This window comes from Pongo abelii, chromosome 14 (genome assembly GCF_028885655.2).
Source record: "Pongo abelii isolate AG06213 chromosome 14, NHGRI_mPonAbe1-v2.0_pri, whole genome shotgun sequence".
Classification (NCBI taxonomy): Eukaryota; Metazoa; Chordata; class Mammalia; order Primates; family Hominidae; genus Pongo; species Pongo abelii.
This window is the reverse complement of record NC_071999.2, coordinates 63692262-63709447: the sequence shown is the minus strand read 5'-3', so window position 1 is coordinate 63709447 and position 17186 is coordinate 63692262. Positions and strand designations below refer to the sequence as shown.

Here is a 17186-nt window from a genome sequence, read left to right as displayed (position 1 = left end):
GGCGTGAGCCACCACGCCCAGCCCAAACCTGCATCTTTAAAAAGCAGTCTTTGCTCATGCTCCTTCCTCTTTTCTCAGGCTGAATGCCAGAGGTGGTAGTGACCCAGCTTTGACTATCTAGAGAGAGAAATTACACATGGAGGCAGCAGAGGAGGAAAATTAAAACAACCTAGGTTTCTGAATCTTATAGAGCATAACTGTCTATTAAGAACAGTACTTTCTGTTCTTATGAACAAAATTGCCTGAGTTATTAACCAGACTCTTGTGCAAGACATGAATAAACTTCTCTCTTATCCAAGCTGTATTTAGGGCATTGTTATTACAGTAGCATAGTCTTTATTCCAATAATGTGCAATATTTTTTACCAGAATTTCTATATTACCAGTAAGGCTGTGATGCATATATGTTCATAGTTTTTATTCTGTATTTTGAATTTTTTAGAACCTTTATTTTTAAATCACTTTATGAAAAGATTGTACCAATTTATTTTGACATGCTCTGTGCATGACAATAGTACTACCATTAAAACCTAAATTATTGAACTCCTTTGTGACCAAAGAGAGATTAAAAACATCTTCTCGTTGTGTACAATAAGAGTCTTCACAAACTCTATTCACCCCACTCCTTTACCAATGTCTCTATTAAATCTTATAACTACTTTTATATAAGAAATATTACTGAAGTTGAAATGACTATGAGAGAAAAACTGTGCTTTGTTTTCCTTTGGAGGTTAAAGAAAAATGATTATTTTAATTATATGATACTTTTCATCTTTAACCTGACTTTCAATAATTAAGCCTCTAATTATGTTAATTAAAAAGAATACTTTAAGATTAATTATATTGGGAGGAGGGAGTATTAAGAGAATTTTCTTTTGATTTTGCTTTGACTTCAAATGTTACTTAGTATCCACTCTGTTCAAATTGCCCTCTCATGCGCTGCTGTGATTACATCCTGTTCATTCAGCTTCGAGATGAAGGGACACAGAAAGCCCATTTGGAGCTTTTATCTTTAGACTAGACACTCACCTCCTTCACCTTTTGTTGCTTTGACAGTCAAATGGACAATCACTTATGGTGAAAATGTCCTGCTGATAAAATAGAATTTAACCCTATTTTTACTTTGTTTACATGAATATCTTTCATAAGTTTTAGGAACAAAGATTTTTGAGAGCCACTCCCCACCAATTTAACAGTGACTCAAGACGTAAAGACAAATCCAGACTATGCTCTGATAACAGCACCTTTCAGCTGACTGCTTGGGGAACTTCAGACCCACTTTCCCTTGGCCTGTGTTGCTCTCTTGAGGAGCACAGCAGGTTCCCAGCCATTTGCTCAGGCCCAAACTGTCATGACAGAGGCAATTAATGTGGTAATGAGAGTTTGGCATCCAAAATGTTATTTCCTGAAGGGCTTGTCACATATTTCGGAGAACACTGGGAGCAGACAAAAATCTGCTTTTTCTCTTCCCATCCACAAACAGTTGAACCTTGGAGGTCTCATACATTAGAGTCATACCAGGGAAACAGATTGACGAAACAGGAATGGAGGGCAATGCTTATGGTTTCAATGTTGACGACTGGTTGATGAAAGTTGTAGTGATACTGAGAAATTAGGTTAAAAAAAAAAAGTTCAATATAAAGGTTTACTCTTACAAACTAACATCTCTTTAATGCAGATTAACTCCAACTTTCCTATGGGAGACTGACCTTTCTCCTGAGTTTGAGAGGGTCTCACCTTTTCTGTATACATAAAATTGCAGTCTTATTGGGGAAGAGTGCAGGACCTTGAGAATGGATCTATAGCAAGCTTAAATTTCTGCCACAAACTAACAATTTTGCAAGCCTATAATGACTCCGTAATTGGACTCTATTTGGAGACAGAGAAGTGTTTAATTTAAATTATGAAGTGAGAAAAGCTATGAAAAGTTCTTTCACATGAAATTTCCTGAAGCAAAACTGCAAAATAAGTATCACCTTTTAATGTGGTCTCAGTGAAATGTTTAATAATTGTTCTGTGAAACAAATAGAACAAATTCATCACTGTGCTACATCATTTAATTAATAAATTAACTAAATACTAGCAATGAAATTCAGAATTAATTGATAATGGTTTGAGGGGTGACTGGGCTTGCTTGTTCGGGTTATTTTTGTCCCAATTTTTTCTTGGGGAAATTTTGTAATGGAGTCTAAAGTGTCCATGTCAAGTCTAATATTCTAAGATTATGTGACGTAGATGATTTAACCCAGTCTCTCAGAGTGGATAATTGTTGGATGGTTCTTTCCATTATGCATGAACTTTGTGACATCTGGGATATCCACATGCGCATTTGTGGAGCACTTTGAGGAGAGTGGTGCTTCATAACTGCTATGTGATGTCTGTGAAGATGGCAACTGTGTTGCCAATGTTCCTAAATCCATCCCCTTTTACTGGCTCTGCAGTCTAAGAAACATAGTGCGGCTGACTAATGGCTCTACATGTGCCCACAGAGACTAAACTGTGTTCTCTTGCATAAAAGACAACTTAACTTTATGGACACCTGCGGCCCGGACAATAGTCTTCCATCTTTTACTCTCCATACGTCTTAAATACCGACCTCTAAGTAATTCAATACCATGGTTTAAATATAATATTCTTATTCTGTTCATGAAAAGAAAAATTAACTACTGAGATGTTGAGAGGAAGAGATGTCAAAGGCAGAAAAACAGAATGAGATAAACTAGTAATAGTGTTCTGATAATCAACTGCTGCCTTAAAAGCTGTTCCCAAATAGTGGATTGAAACAATAGCATTGTGCTCAGGAGCTCTCATATAGTGACAGTCAGACATTACTGAGGCTGGTATCATCATGTAGCTGGCAGTGGGTACTGCTATATACTGCAATCATCAAACAGCTGGAAGATGGAACAGCTATACTTCTTGGTCATCTCTCTGGCTCTGTGTAGTTTCTACAACAAAGTAGCTACATGGCTGTGCAGAGTGCCAAATGTGTGTGTTCCACTAGATAGAAAGCCAGAAGGAAATTCTATGGGCAATGCAGGCACATTGACACATCAACAGCTAAAATGTTGACAGCTGCAACATTTTATTTGTTAGAAAGAAAGTTATTAAGGTAGCCTATATTGAATGAGAGGAGGATTAAATTCTACCTTTTGATAGGGGAAGTGTCAAAAAATTAGCTGATATGCTTAAAACTACCACAAATAGGCCAGGTGCCTGTAATCCCAGGCAATCCACCAAGATCAGCCCATCACTGGAGCTAGGAGTTCAGGACAAGTGGGAGCAACATGGTGGAACCCCATATTTACAAAAAAAATAGAAAAATTAGCAGGGCATGGTGGCACAAGCCTGTAGTCCTAGCTACTCAGGAGGCTGAAGTGGGAGGATCATCTAAGCCGGAGACATCAGTGCTACTGTGAGCGGTGATCCTACCACTGCACTCTAGCCTGTCTTCCCCACCAAAAAAACCTTACCAGAAATATAAATGTTATTAATTTTCTATTATTTCTAATATTAAAAATTACAATAGTAACATTAATAACAGTATCTAAAATGTATCAGGTGCTTAATATTTGCCAGGCATATATTAAGGATATTATCTGTAGTATATCTTCTGAAATAGTTACTTCTATCATCCCCAGTTTAAAGATGAAGATTGAGAATTGAAGAGTTTTCATTGTGTGTTCATGGTCCTACTGCTAACAGGAGTTAGACATGATATTTACAAGGATCTTTATATGGTAAAGGACTCTCTCCTCAGCATTGCCCTCTATCTACTACATCAATTCACATGTCCTTGTAACTCAATATTCTACATGGTACTGATGCATGGGGGCAGGTATCCTATATGATTTTACTTGGGTTTTTGTTAGATCATTTTATGTCTTGCTAACTGACAAAACAAATATGTTAAGTAAAAGTGCTGTTATAGATATGAGAGATGTGTCACTCCTGTTCATGAATTCATTACATGCTCTCAGAGAAAGCATTGGATAGTAACAGAAATTAACTTGTAAAACCACTGTTAATTTATGTTGACACAGAGAAAAACTGAAAATAAGGAGGTATTTGTAGCTGATAGGTAACACTTGGAAAAACTTCTGAGTGGTTCTCTCTTAATGGGAACATTCTGAAGTATTGTATGACAGATGACAGTATTGTCCAGTATTATTACCTCTTCTTCAGCAGGAGTTATTAAAAGAGCCTGTGAGCCAAGTTGCTTTAAACATCAATAACATTCATGTAAACAACCACCGCAGTATAACCAAATACATCACTATGGGGAAGCATGACAACCAATTCAAAGTGCACCATGTATTAAAACTGGTCATTTAATATACCCCTCATAATAATATGAGAATCGAATTATACCAAATACCAGTCCTAGAGGTTTGAACTCGTGTATATGTGTATGATGGTTGCATGCCATTTTAATGACTTATGCACTAATAAGAAAGATCAGTCATTGCACTTAAGCAATTCTTATGTATTCTTAACCATTTTACTGTTTTGTGACATTTTATCGGCAGGCTATTTGGAAATTAAACAAAAGTTTGTAAATCTAGTAATGAAAAATTATTCACAGTCAATTTTATACATACTTAAAGGATCTGAAAAGATGAATCTTTTGAAAACCATACACATTATAGTCTAATTTTTATTAACTACTTTATATTTCCCAAATGTTCCAGTCTTTAAGAATGATCACATTCATTCTTAGATATGAAATGTACCTGAACCTCCACTCATTGATATTTAAAGATAGAGTGTTAAGATTTGGTTATTAAAACATGCATTTTTAAAAAGCAGTTTGACTGTTGGCATGAATGAGGGATTTTCAGCTAAGAATTCAATATATAAAATCAGTTTATTCTACTAAGCACGTATGATACTTAGGGCAAGTCTCTAAATCACTTAGTGGTTCAATTTCACATTTAAAGATCAGAATATTAGGGACTGTATTTCAAATGTGCTTTTCCCTTAAATGGCTTATACATGATATGCATGATTATCTTTGAATCACGGAGGAGAAAGGAACGTCATGACTCTATAAATCGGGAAATGAGACATACTCAGGGCAGCTTATCACATAGCTCATTAATGAAAAATTTCTCCCGTGCCATATTCTCAGCCCAACTAAAATATGTCAATTGACTTTCAGTCTGGATTTCTTTTCATTAAATCACTTCCATCAAGGAAAAGAAGAAGCACAAAAGCAGGAATTGTCCCTCAGGTAATCCATATTGGCCCTTTTACTGTATCAAATATTCGAAGATGAAAAATATTTCAATATTTCTATATTTTTGGCCAATGAATATTACCACTTCTAGCAGGAGTGACATGTAGGCCTTTTTTTTTTTTTTTTTTTTTTTTTTTTTTTTTTTTACATGCATCCCTCTTCTACATCAAAACAGATTTAAGATAAAAAAAAAAACAACTCTGACTTTTAGTAAAGGCAGGCCTACAACTAGACTACCAAATTCTACACTCACATAGAAGAAATGCCTAAAAATCTTTATTCTTGGGAACTCCATCATAACCATTTTTAAACATTCTAAAACTATGTAAGATTCTTTAAATGCTAAGGGTGCATATGCTATCTCATACTTCTTGTTTCCAGCCAATCCCTGTGCACTGACATTGCTAGTTATCATAAACTTCACTTTTTGCAAGACTTCCACTCCAAAATTGTCCACAAATTCAGTGGCCTTACTCATTCTAACAGAGGTATGTCATGCATCTAATGTTCAGTTGTCTCTCTCTTCAGTTTTACCTCTGTGGTCTAAACAACCTTATTTTTCTCCTCAAGCAGCATCCTAAATTGCCTCCCTTAGGTCCCTCTTGTCTGCTCAATACAACGCACCTGGAGGAATAGTTACAAACATAAATCAGATCATGTATTTCCCCTGCTAAAAACTATTCCATGACTTTCCATTACACATGTAAGAAAATTCAAAGCCCTTAGCATGGGCACAAGACTATACACTATGACCCTTGCCTGCCTCTTTCACTTACTCCCTTACCACTCTCTGCTGATACCCCATGAATCAACAACACTGACTACTCTTCTGTTCTTCTGATGCCCCACTATTAATTATGCCTTTATAGCTTTTGAATTTAATGTTCATTCTTCCTGAAATGCTAGGCCTCAGATGTCAAGCGTGGCTCCTTTACATCATTCAATACAAGGTATCTAACTTTCATTTCCATCATCCCAGTGTTTTTTTCACTATATCTACTAATTGTAGTATCTGTTGGCACTAATAATTAAGGAAAATTAATTTTTCCTCTCATTTATCCTCTTACCTTTTAAAATCCTCATTACTTCTGCCTCTTATCATTAGAACACAAGCTTCTGAGAGCCAGTTTTCTGGATTGCTAGAATCTGGAAAAATGTCAAGCACAGCAGCCTCTTGATAAATGTTTGATGAATGAATATATATTGAATTTATAAATAAATGTCAGGCATAGAGCACATGATAAAAATCCACCCCTCTGCTGTTGCTGTTCCTTCATGCTGTCACTTAGTGTCATTGGAGAAGACCAGAAAGGTAAACCAAGGTAATTATGACTAAGGCAAATGACCAAAAATACCAGCAAACCTTACAAAGGGAGAGCAAGGCATATATGGGCTGCTGAGGTCGTAGGTGAAACAGTGTTCTCACTACTCATTGAAGACGCTGAAAGGTCATCCGGTACCAGGCCATGTGACTGAAAGACTGGATTTGTACTGTGTGGGCATGCATTAGCTAGTTTTCACTATGCATCTTTTTTTAAATTTCATTTTTTATTTCAATAAGTTTGGGAAAACAGGTGGTATTTGGTTACATGAATAAGTTCTTTAGTGGTGACTTCTGATATTTTGGTGCATCCACCAGACAAGCAGTGTACACTGTACCAAATGTGTAGTCTTTTATCCCTCACCCATCTTCCACCCTTTCCCCTGAATCCCCCAAGTCCACTGTAACATTCTTATATGTCTCCTGTCTAAATAGAGCTTCACCACAAAGGTCTACTTTGACAGGCTCTCTGAAGCATAATATTGTTCCACTTTACTCATATTTCAAGCATTCCCTGTGCTTGAGTGAGCATATTATTTAAAAGGAAGCATTTGATTCTTCTGCCGAGTTTTTTGTAATGGTTGTGGCTGACTTCAGAACCCCTCTCTCCCATTCCTGCATCTCCAGCAAACAATATCCTCACCATTTGACTTTCTGGCTTAACTTTTATTATGTTTTATTAATATAAATGTTGGTCTAAGCCCTTAGAAACAACAAACCACAGTAATAGGAACAATAGCAGTAATAAGAAGAACTAACATTTATTGTTTAATATGTGTGGGGCACTAGGTTAAATGCTAAATAAACATTATGAAGTAAGTGATATTATTGTCCCAATTTTATAGATGGAGAAACTCTTCTTATTGTGCTTAAGCATTTCCTTCAAGAAACTGTACTCATGCCATGATTTCTATCATCCCTACACACAGATGGCTCATATTTTCTATCAGCTTCAGTCCTATGCATCCAACTACTATCTTGATATCTCCTATTAAAAATCTCAAAGGGAACTCAAACCATCTCTTCCGGAGTTCCCTATTGCAGGAAATGGCACCACCCACTTGTCTAGTCATTCTCAACACACTATTCTCACACCTCACCCTTAATATATGCAATCCACCATCTCTTCCCTGTTATACTTCTATGTATTTCTTCATTTGATCCCTCATATCCATCTAGTATAACCCAGCATCATTTTTATCAGCTATACTATCCAACTCTGAACTGTTCTACTGATAGACACTATCTCCACCTCCACTCCAGCTGGTCTCTGCACATCAGCCAATGTAATTTTTTTAATGCAAATTACCGTGTTATCTTTCTGTTTTAGAACTCTTAAATAAGTTTTTAATGCTCTTGAAATAAAAGAAAAACTCTCTTAATGTTGCCCAAAGGCTCTATAAGACCTACTTCTCTCTCTAGCATTGTCTATCTAATGGCTTCACTCTCTGTACTTCAGCCACACTGGCCTTCTTCATATTTAGCATGTGATATGGTTTAGATTTGTTTCCTCACCTAAATCTCAATTCGAAATATGATCCCCAGTGTTGGAGAAGGGGTCTGCTTGGAGGTGATTGGATCATGGGGCAGATTTCCTTCTGGCTGTTCTCATGATAGTGAATGAGTTCTCATGAGATCTGGTTGTTTAAAAGTGTATGGCACCTCCCCCTTCACCCTCTTCCTCCTTCTCCAGCCATGATTGTAAATTTCCGCTTCACCTTCTGCCGTTTCCTGAAGCCTTTCCTGCCACGCTTCCTGTACAGCCTGCAGAACTATAAGTCAATGAAAACCTATTTTCTTTATAAATTACCCAATCTCAGGTAGCTCTTTATAGCAATGGGAGAATGGACTAATACAGCATGTCTCCATGTAACCATGTTACTTAAGCTATTTTATTTTCTTGGAACACTATTTCCTTGCCCTCTTCTCCTAATTTTACAATTGCTGTTTTATTATTTGATTAATGTCTATCATTCTCCATTCTTGGTCTTCATTGTGAAAAATTCAAAACAATGGATACATTTTTTAAATACATGACAGCTGGAGACTGACATGATAAAACAGCATGAGAAACTATTTCATTGATGTCCCCTAAGGAACCATAGCATCTGCTGTACATGGTCTTGTGAAGCCACTCCCTTCGAATTTATAATCAATAAGTTGTGTTGGAAGTAATGCTCTCAAGCTTTGAGCCTAAGAGGTAAGAAAGCCTAGCAACGTTTTTCCTTTTTGGGAAGCCATTCTCCATATAAGAAATCTAATTACCCTGAGACTACCATTATGTGAATTTAATCTAGCCCCATGGAGAAGTTAGGTAGAGAAAAACTAGGGCTTCTGACAGTACAGCCCTAGCAGAGCTCCTATCCATCAGCCAGCACAATTCACCAAACACCTGAGTGGGGTCATTTTAGAAGTGGGTCTTACAGCTCCATTTGAGCTTCTATTGATGACATCATATGGAGCACAGAAAAACTCTCTCTTCCAAATGCTGCTCAAATTAGAGAACTGGGTGCAGATAAATGTTTGTTGTTTTAAGATACTAAATTTTGGAGTGGGTATTATGTAATAATAGATAAGCAAAACGAAGAAAGAGAATCATGAACTGAAAGCCCAAAAGGTATATTCTGAAGCTGAAGTGGGTAGGGGAGCAGGAGTCAGAAGCTAGCCTGAACAACACGGGGAGTCACTTTTTAGCAGATTGGTTTGGAAGAAGAAGAGACCTTGAAACATTAACAAAACTGGTAAGAGAACTGAAAGAGTGAAAAGGGAAAAGAATATTTTAAAACAAGTTTTCTGAACATTAGTGATACATAACCCTTTGGAAAATTTTCTAAAGAAGATGCAAAAAATGGTTAAAATGTTTTCATTTATATTGATGTGTGTATAAAATAGTGTATATTTTAATCATATAATAATTTCATGCCAAGAGTAGGCAATGAAGAGAGGTATGTTATTCCCAATGGAAATATCCATGGTGATATACCATTGCTAACAGCACTTTAAAAAAGATAGACACAGAGTTTAGAATCAGCATTTAATGCTGATTATGCACACATTTTATAGTGTTTTTTAAAATTAATTTATTCAAATGGAATAAATTAAAATCTAAGATCTAAAAATATTGGTTTAAATTGAAATAGTAAAGTTAAAATGTGAAATAATTATAAATGGCTATGGATCTCAGATCACAAGAATTGTGCACAGAATATAACTTTATTTTCTGCATCTGAAATTAAATTTCTGTTATGAGCCCCCTTTCCTCAGGATGGGAGAACTAGAACACTTAAAGTTCAGGCTCTTCTTCTACCGCCTATGCTGGGTTATGTCAGGGTTCCTTAGTAAATTATACAGTGTCAATTTCTAGGAATTGAAGGCAGTTGGTCTTTGTACTTTTCTGTCTTTCTTGTTCCTCACTGGACTTTGGATTTCATTCCCTGGAGGTGTATGCTAAGTAACTGTGCTGTGGATAAAAGTCCTCCTCTTGTCTTACAGTTATCTATAACACATGTGTATTCTTTCAGAAACAGGCAACATACTCTGTTGTGCCCTATGACACTCTGAAGCACATGAAGCCTTTAGACAACTGTTTAAAGGCTTTTATCCAGACATAGTAGGCAAACATTTCTTCCAAATTTTATCGTCCTGACTGTGTAAAAACGATGAGGGATTTTCAGCTTCCACTGTGCTCCTCTGAAGCTAGGTTATGCGGGTTCTCTCTGATACGTGTTTGCCAAACCGTCTGAACTTTCTAGTACCCACCATATTAAAACTCTATCTTGACAAGGCATAAACAAGGCACAAGAACTCTTTACGGAGACTCAGCCATTTACATGTCTTCCCTTTTGTCTTCCTTATTCTAGTCCTTATTCTTCGCCCAGTCAAGAGAACTCTATCTTGCCTCGATTGTAGTAATGTGATATTTCATATGTTTTTGAAAATATTTTATTTATAACACAAATTTTACGTGCTCTTTCAGGTCTTACATTTTTTTCTTTTCTTTTTTTTTTTTTTTAAAGACAGAGTCTCGCTCTGTCGCCCACGCTGGAGTGCAGTGGTGCAATGTCGGCTCACTGCAAGCTCCACCTCTCGGGTTCAAGCCATTCTCCTGCCTCAGCCTCCCGCCCGCCACCACGCCTGGCTAATTTTTTGTATTTTTAGTAGAGACGGGGTTTCACCGTGTTAGCCAGGATGGTCTCGATCTCCTGACCTCGTGATCCGCCCGTCTGGGCCTCCCAAAGTGCTGGGATTACAGGCGTGAGCCACCGTGCCTGGCCCAGGGCTTACATTTTTGAAATTAAAATCAGATTCCTGTAACATAGAAGCTTTGGGTGGGTAGGAGGAAGGGCAAAGAAGAGAAACAAAATCCTAGAGAACACAACTGTCAGTTGATAGTCTATTATTATCAGACATAATACTTTATGGACTTGTCCATCCACTCATGATAGGGTTTAAATGCCTTAGTGCTCTTCTTCTGGCTAAAATTTGTTCTCTGTAAAGGGTATGAGATATAAGCCACTGAAAATAATCTTATTAACAAAGATGGATCTGATGGTTTACGTATTTATGCCTACCATTCCATTTTTTGAACGCTAAGCATGTAGGAGTTATTTATATCCTACTGCTCAAGGTCATCGCCAACGCATGATGGCAAAAATTCAAAAAATTGCAACCTCAGGCATAAATGGGTTAAAGAAAGACTTTTGATATTGATATATAAAGAATCTGTCTAGCAAAGAGGTACTGTCTCCTAACTCAGATAAAATAGCCTTCAAATTCATATGCTGCCATTTTATTAGCTGTGTAACTTTGAGCACATCGTATAAACTCTCTGAGCTCATTGGCTTATCTGCAAAAAAAAGGGCTGGGGAGGAATAATCATACTAAACTTCTCTTAGCACTGCTGAAGGGATAAATACAAAATATATCAGAGAAATTTATCACAGAGATATTAGCATAGTAAGCTTCCAATGGATATTAACCATTGTGCCTATTTCATCAAGAGAGGATTTGAAGGCACCTCACAAAGAGTTTTCATTTACAGGATGTGTAGATTGCCTCCCCAGAACTCTGGTAGGCAGGGGTAGAGCTACTCTCCTCTCTATCACACTGGAATGCAGCCACTTACGGATGGAATCATGGTATGCCTCTTATTTTTTCTACCCTTATGGGAGAGAAGAAAACAGCATTTCCAATTAAAGCACACCAGGCATGTTATAAACCAAATGTAATCACCAAAGTTGGAACTATATCAGGAAACTCAGAAAAGAGAGAGAAAAAATATGCAAGATTATGTTATTGAGGAACTCTACAGTACAGCAGACATTAATTTATTTCAATTCAGTTAAAAATTAATGTTTACCTATTGCATACTAATCACCTTGATATATTCTATATTATATAAAGAATAGAAGAAAACATGCATCATGTGAAAAGGACTTGCAGTCTTTTGGGGATAATAATGCATATTCATATAACTACCAAGTAATACTGAAAGTGTCAAATAATACTGGTATCAATAAGTAGTTTCATGGAACACTTACTATATACAAAGTACTATTATAAGCCTTTTGCTTTTATAATTTAAATTTCACAAAATGCCTATGATCAAGGAACAATTTATTTTTCTCATTTTGCATATAAGAAAACTGAGGCATCAAATACTTGAGTAATTAGCTAGGATTCATATGGATATATTAAATGGGAAAACTGAGATTTGAGCAGAAGAGTTCTGATCCCAGAGCATTTTGTCTTCACCAATGTACTGTGCTGCTGATTTTCTAATTTATCTACACAAAAACTAAAAGCAAATATATAATAAATGTTACACGTTTGTAACATGTAATACAGAGAAAGAAAAGTTCCCATCCATATGGGAGTTGGAAGAAGGGCATTGAAATATATTTCCATTCAAGGAAGAATTTCAAAGAAGGATATGAAGAGAAGTTAAAAATCTCAGTCAGAGTATTTTAAGTAGGAGAGAGACCAGATGAGCAAGGTAATGGAAGGCAGGAAGTATAGGCCGTGTCAGAAGAAAAATGGAGTTTCTACTTTAGGAAGAGTCTAAGTTAAATAGGACATAGTAGGAAAGGATTGTGCAGATAAATGGGAGCCATAAAAGATCCATGTCTGAAGATCTGTTTTCTATAGCTAATGGGGGGTGTATTGCAGACTGAAACATAGACATGTCAAATGTAGAATGAAGATAATTGCCTAAACCTTTACCTTCTTACACCCTACCTATTATTTCTTCTCTTAGACAAGGTGATTATTTAAACAAGTAACAATAACACACTTTTAAAAAGTGGAACTCCTTCTTCACATGAAATATTTTGTAGAAATATCATGAAACTATAAATAAAGGGAGAACTACCCTATTTGAAAGAGTTAGTGGGAGAAGGAGGCATAAATCCACCCATCTGATACTCTTCCTTCTGATGTTTCTTCTCTGAATTCTGGGGCTTTGATGAACACATCTGAGAAGTATCCTAATTAACCTGTGGACAGGATGCCACAAAAAAGCTTCTAAAAATATAATAATCTTATTAAGTTTATCCTTTTCTTTATAGATTTTTTTTTCTTTCTTTCATCCCTTCTATTTCATCTAATTATATTCAGTTTTCTTTTTTTTTAATTTTGCCTTTTAACTGGTTACTGTAGCCTATGTCCATGTAGTTATAATCATAGGCAAAAAGTATTTGGGAAAGTTCCCGACCAATTGGCCCCTTGGTGTTAGCTGTTGCTGCACATTGTTAAATGCTACTGGCATTAAATTAGAAAAGATACCTCTCCTATAATCTGCTGAGTTCTTTCAGTGTAAAAGTGCCATATCAGCACAAATATTTACTAACTTACAGAGGAGCCAATGATGTCAGTCAAGCTTAAAAGATCTGATTCCCCTTAGATCAGATTTGTATAGACAGAATGGACTTGTCCCATTAAATTAGAGCTTTTGGAACTGATTTTATTTGGCTACTCCATGTAAAACTGGCATTAATAACATTTATTCATTCATTAAACTTACATTTGCTAGGGCTTCACCTTGGATAAGATTTTGCGCAAGACACCAGAGAATGATGACATATTTTAGGCGTCTCCTGACCTCCAGAATATCATCTTGGAAGGCTTATCTATGTTATATTCATAATGGAGGAAAAAAATCACCATACTCCAAAATCAGCCAGTATTGCTAACTGCAGCAGTTTTAAAGATCTGGATAGATTGCATATTCTTGATATAGCAGCAGCAATTCATACCTATTTTGAAGACAGACCATGGTAAGCTACTCTGACAGGTTTCCTTCATTTGGTTTGTTTTTCTAGCATGCATAAAAATGTGGCCTGAATACTGACTTATCTAAGAATGAGGCTGTAAAAAATACCTGCAATTTCTAAACAATTTATAATGACTACACTTCTGTATAACCATTAAGCACTGTTAATATTAAGTACTTTTTGTAGAATCATTCAACATTACTGTAAATATTTTGACATCAAAGAAAGAGTATAAAGTCAGTAAATTGACTTTTCACATTTTTCAATCAGAAAATAATTTCCCAACCTCTGTATTCTGCAGCAGAGGATCCAATTTAAAGAATTATCATAGTCTTTGAACCAAGATGAGTGGGTAATTAGAACATTCACGTTTTCTAAGACAGAAAAGAACTAGTTCTGCACAACGAAATTACATAATCATGTTATCTTTGAGAAGGATAACAGGTTGTTTTTAAAAGGATTGTTGTCATTCCAAATAGCTATTGGGATTGATTCAAGTAAGAGCTTCCTAGTGTTATAAAATCAGAATGCAGAATGGAATACACCCTCATAATTGCACCAATAAGGATATATCATTGGTCACTTCAAATATGAGAGTATGTTTATTCTTATTAATACCGTAAAAATTCCAATATATCTGATGAATAACCATATTAATTAACCTTTTCTCTATTTTCTTATTGCTTTGTATCTCTTACTTTGAATGAAGTAAGAAAATAGAACTCATTTTTTCCCCCACCATTCTGATGAACCACACAATGCTGTCATCAGAACTGTTCTATAAAAACTTGATTTTTTTAACTCAATTACCAAACAATGGAGCTGAATCCTGTATGTTAGTGGTTTAGTACATTTGGGCTGCTATAACAAAATACACCAAATTGGTTAGCTTTTAAATATCAGAAATTTAGCTCTCACAGTTCCAGAAGCTGGAAGTTTAAGATCAGAGTGTCAGCAGGATTCAGTTCTAGTGAGGTCTGTTTCCTGGTTCATAGATGGCACCATCTCACCATCTCTTCATGTGGCAGAAGGGAAAAAGAAACTCCCTCTGGACTCTTTTTTTTGTTTATTTGTTTTTGAGACAGAGTTTCGCTCTTGTTGCCCAGGCTGGAGGCTCACCGCAACCTCCGTCTCCCAGGTTCAAGTGATTCTCCTGCCTCAGCCTCTGGAGTAGCTGGGATTACAGGCATGCGCCACCACGCCCAGCTAATTTTGTATTTTTAGTAGAGATGGGGTTTCTCCATGTTGGTCAGGCTGGTCTCGAACTCTCGACCTCAGGTGATCCACTTGCCTTGGCCTCCCAAATTTCTGTGATTACAGGCATGAGCCACCATGCCCTGCCTTGGACTCTTTACAAGGGCACTTGTAGCAGTAACGAGGTCAGACACCTCATGATCTAATCCCCTCCTAAAGGCCCTACCTTGGCCGAGCGTGGTGGCTCATGCCTGTAATCCCCAAACTTTGGGAGGCCGACGTGGGTGGATCACCTGAAGTCAGGAGTTTGAGACCAGCCTAGCCAACATGGTGAAACCCCGTCTCCACTAAAAAATATAAAAATTAGCCAGGCGTTGTGGCGGACGCCTGTAATCCCAGCTACTTGGGAGGCTGAGGCAGAGAACTGCTTGAAACCAGAAGGCAGAAAGGTTGCGGTGAGCTGAGATCATGCCACTGCACTCCAGCCTGGGCGACAGAGCAAGACTCTGTCAAAAAAAAAAAAAAAAAAATAGGAAGGAAGGAAGGAAAGAAGGGAAGGAAGGGAAGGAAGGAAGGAAGGAAAGAAGAGAAGGAAGGGAAGGAAGGAAGGAAGGAAGAAAGGAAGGGAGGGAGGAAGGGAGGGAGGGAGGGAGGGAGGGAGGGAAGGAAAAAGGCCATACCTCTTATACTATTGGGCTGGGGATTAGGTTTCAACATATGAATTGTAAGGAGACATAAACATTCTAACAGTGGTGGTAAGGAATGAAAAAAGCACTGGACATTATTAATCCAATCTGTTAAGATAAATGATTACATCAAATATCTATCAGTCTGCAGGTCACTATGACAACTGAAATTCTTGGATCAACCCATAAATTGGCCCTGCTAGTTAAAAGACAGGTTCAATGAACATATTATTGTTTGGTGGTCCTTTTCCTCTTAGATGGTAGACATAAACAATATATTGTGTGTGGCATTGGCTTGAATAAAAGATGCCAGTAGTCTCTTTCGGAGTAATTTCCCATAGAAAATGTACTGCATAAAACAAAAACAGATGTTGCCCGCAGGGCCTGTCACATATTGCTGTTTCCTTCTTGGCTTCATTACCAGGATTTTCTACTGGTATCTTTTGCCTATATTTCAAAGTTCTCTAAAGTAGTTAACATTTCATATGGCGTTTCTAGAAAAGTTTTAACAATGTCTTAGGATTTATTTTGCACAAACAAGTGTGGATGATTTAGAATAATTAAGTTCAAGTTCTGATTCTGCCTTTTTCTAATTCTGTGGTCTTGGGCAAATCAGTTACACATTCAGAGTCTTTGATTTCTTCTCTTTCTTTTCTTTCTTTCTTTTTTTTTTTTTTTTCTGCACAGCATAGAAAACAACAAGAGAGTGGAAAGGGAGCCCGTGGAATGGGAAAAATATTTGCAAACTATGTATCAGATAAGGGCTTAATTTCCAAAATATACAGATGCCTCTCTATTTACGATGGGGTTATGTCTCAATAAACCCATTGTAATTTGAAAATATGATGTTGAAAATGTATTTAACACTTCTAACCTATCGAACATCATAGCAGCCTAGCCTATGTTAAACATGCTCAGAACACTTACGTTAGCCTACCATTGGGCAAAATTATCCAGCACAAATCCCATTTTATAATAAAGTGTTGACTATCTCACTTGTTAAATACTGTAGTGAAAGTGAAAAAACAGAATGGCTATATGAATACGTGAAGTATGTTTTCTACTGAGTGTGTATCTAATGCCAGGGCAGCACTTTCTCATTCCTCCCATTCTCTAACTTCAGCCCTCATAATAGTGCTACCCGTCCCTACCCAGAACCTGAGAAAACAAGCTTGAGATGACCAATCTGAGATGTAGGAACATGAGTGTCAGTCGGGGGCTTTCTGCCATCAACAAGAGGATCTTCACCTGGGTAGCCTGAGAGTGGAAAACCAATCTCTTGCACCATTTTGAGTGCCCTGGGAAGGTGAGTTGAGTAAAAATAGCTACTTCTGAATTTTGACTCCAAAATGGATCTCTGTACTTTAGAATATGTTATTTGACCTGGAAATATTAAACTTAAACCTTCATTTTGTAGATTCCATTCAGTTCTTGACAGGCTAACGTTAATAACAATTGGTTGTCATCAAAGGAATA

General features: G+C 36.9%; 1 long non-coding RNA gene across 1 annotated transcript in view; it reads left to right on the top strand.

Moving 5' to 3' along the window:
• Positions 1-13454: 13454 nt before the first annotated feature.
• Positions 13455-17186, top strand: part of LOC129049541 (uncharacterized) — a 94998-nt gene continuing 91266 nt past the window's right edge. Inside the window, exons 1-2 of the long non-coding RNA XR_008512703.2 lie at positions 13455-13833; positions 16834-17016. This is a non-coding gene — a long non-coding RNA (uncharacterized LOC129049541). The remainder of the gene's footprint in view (positions 13834-16833; positions 17017-17186) is intronic.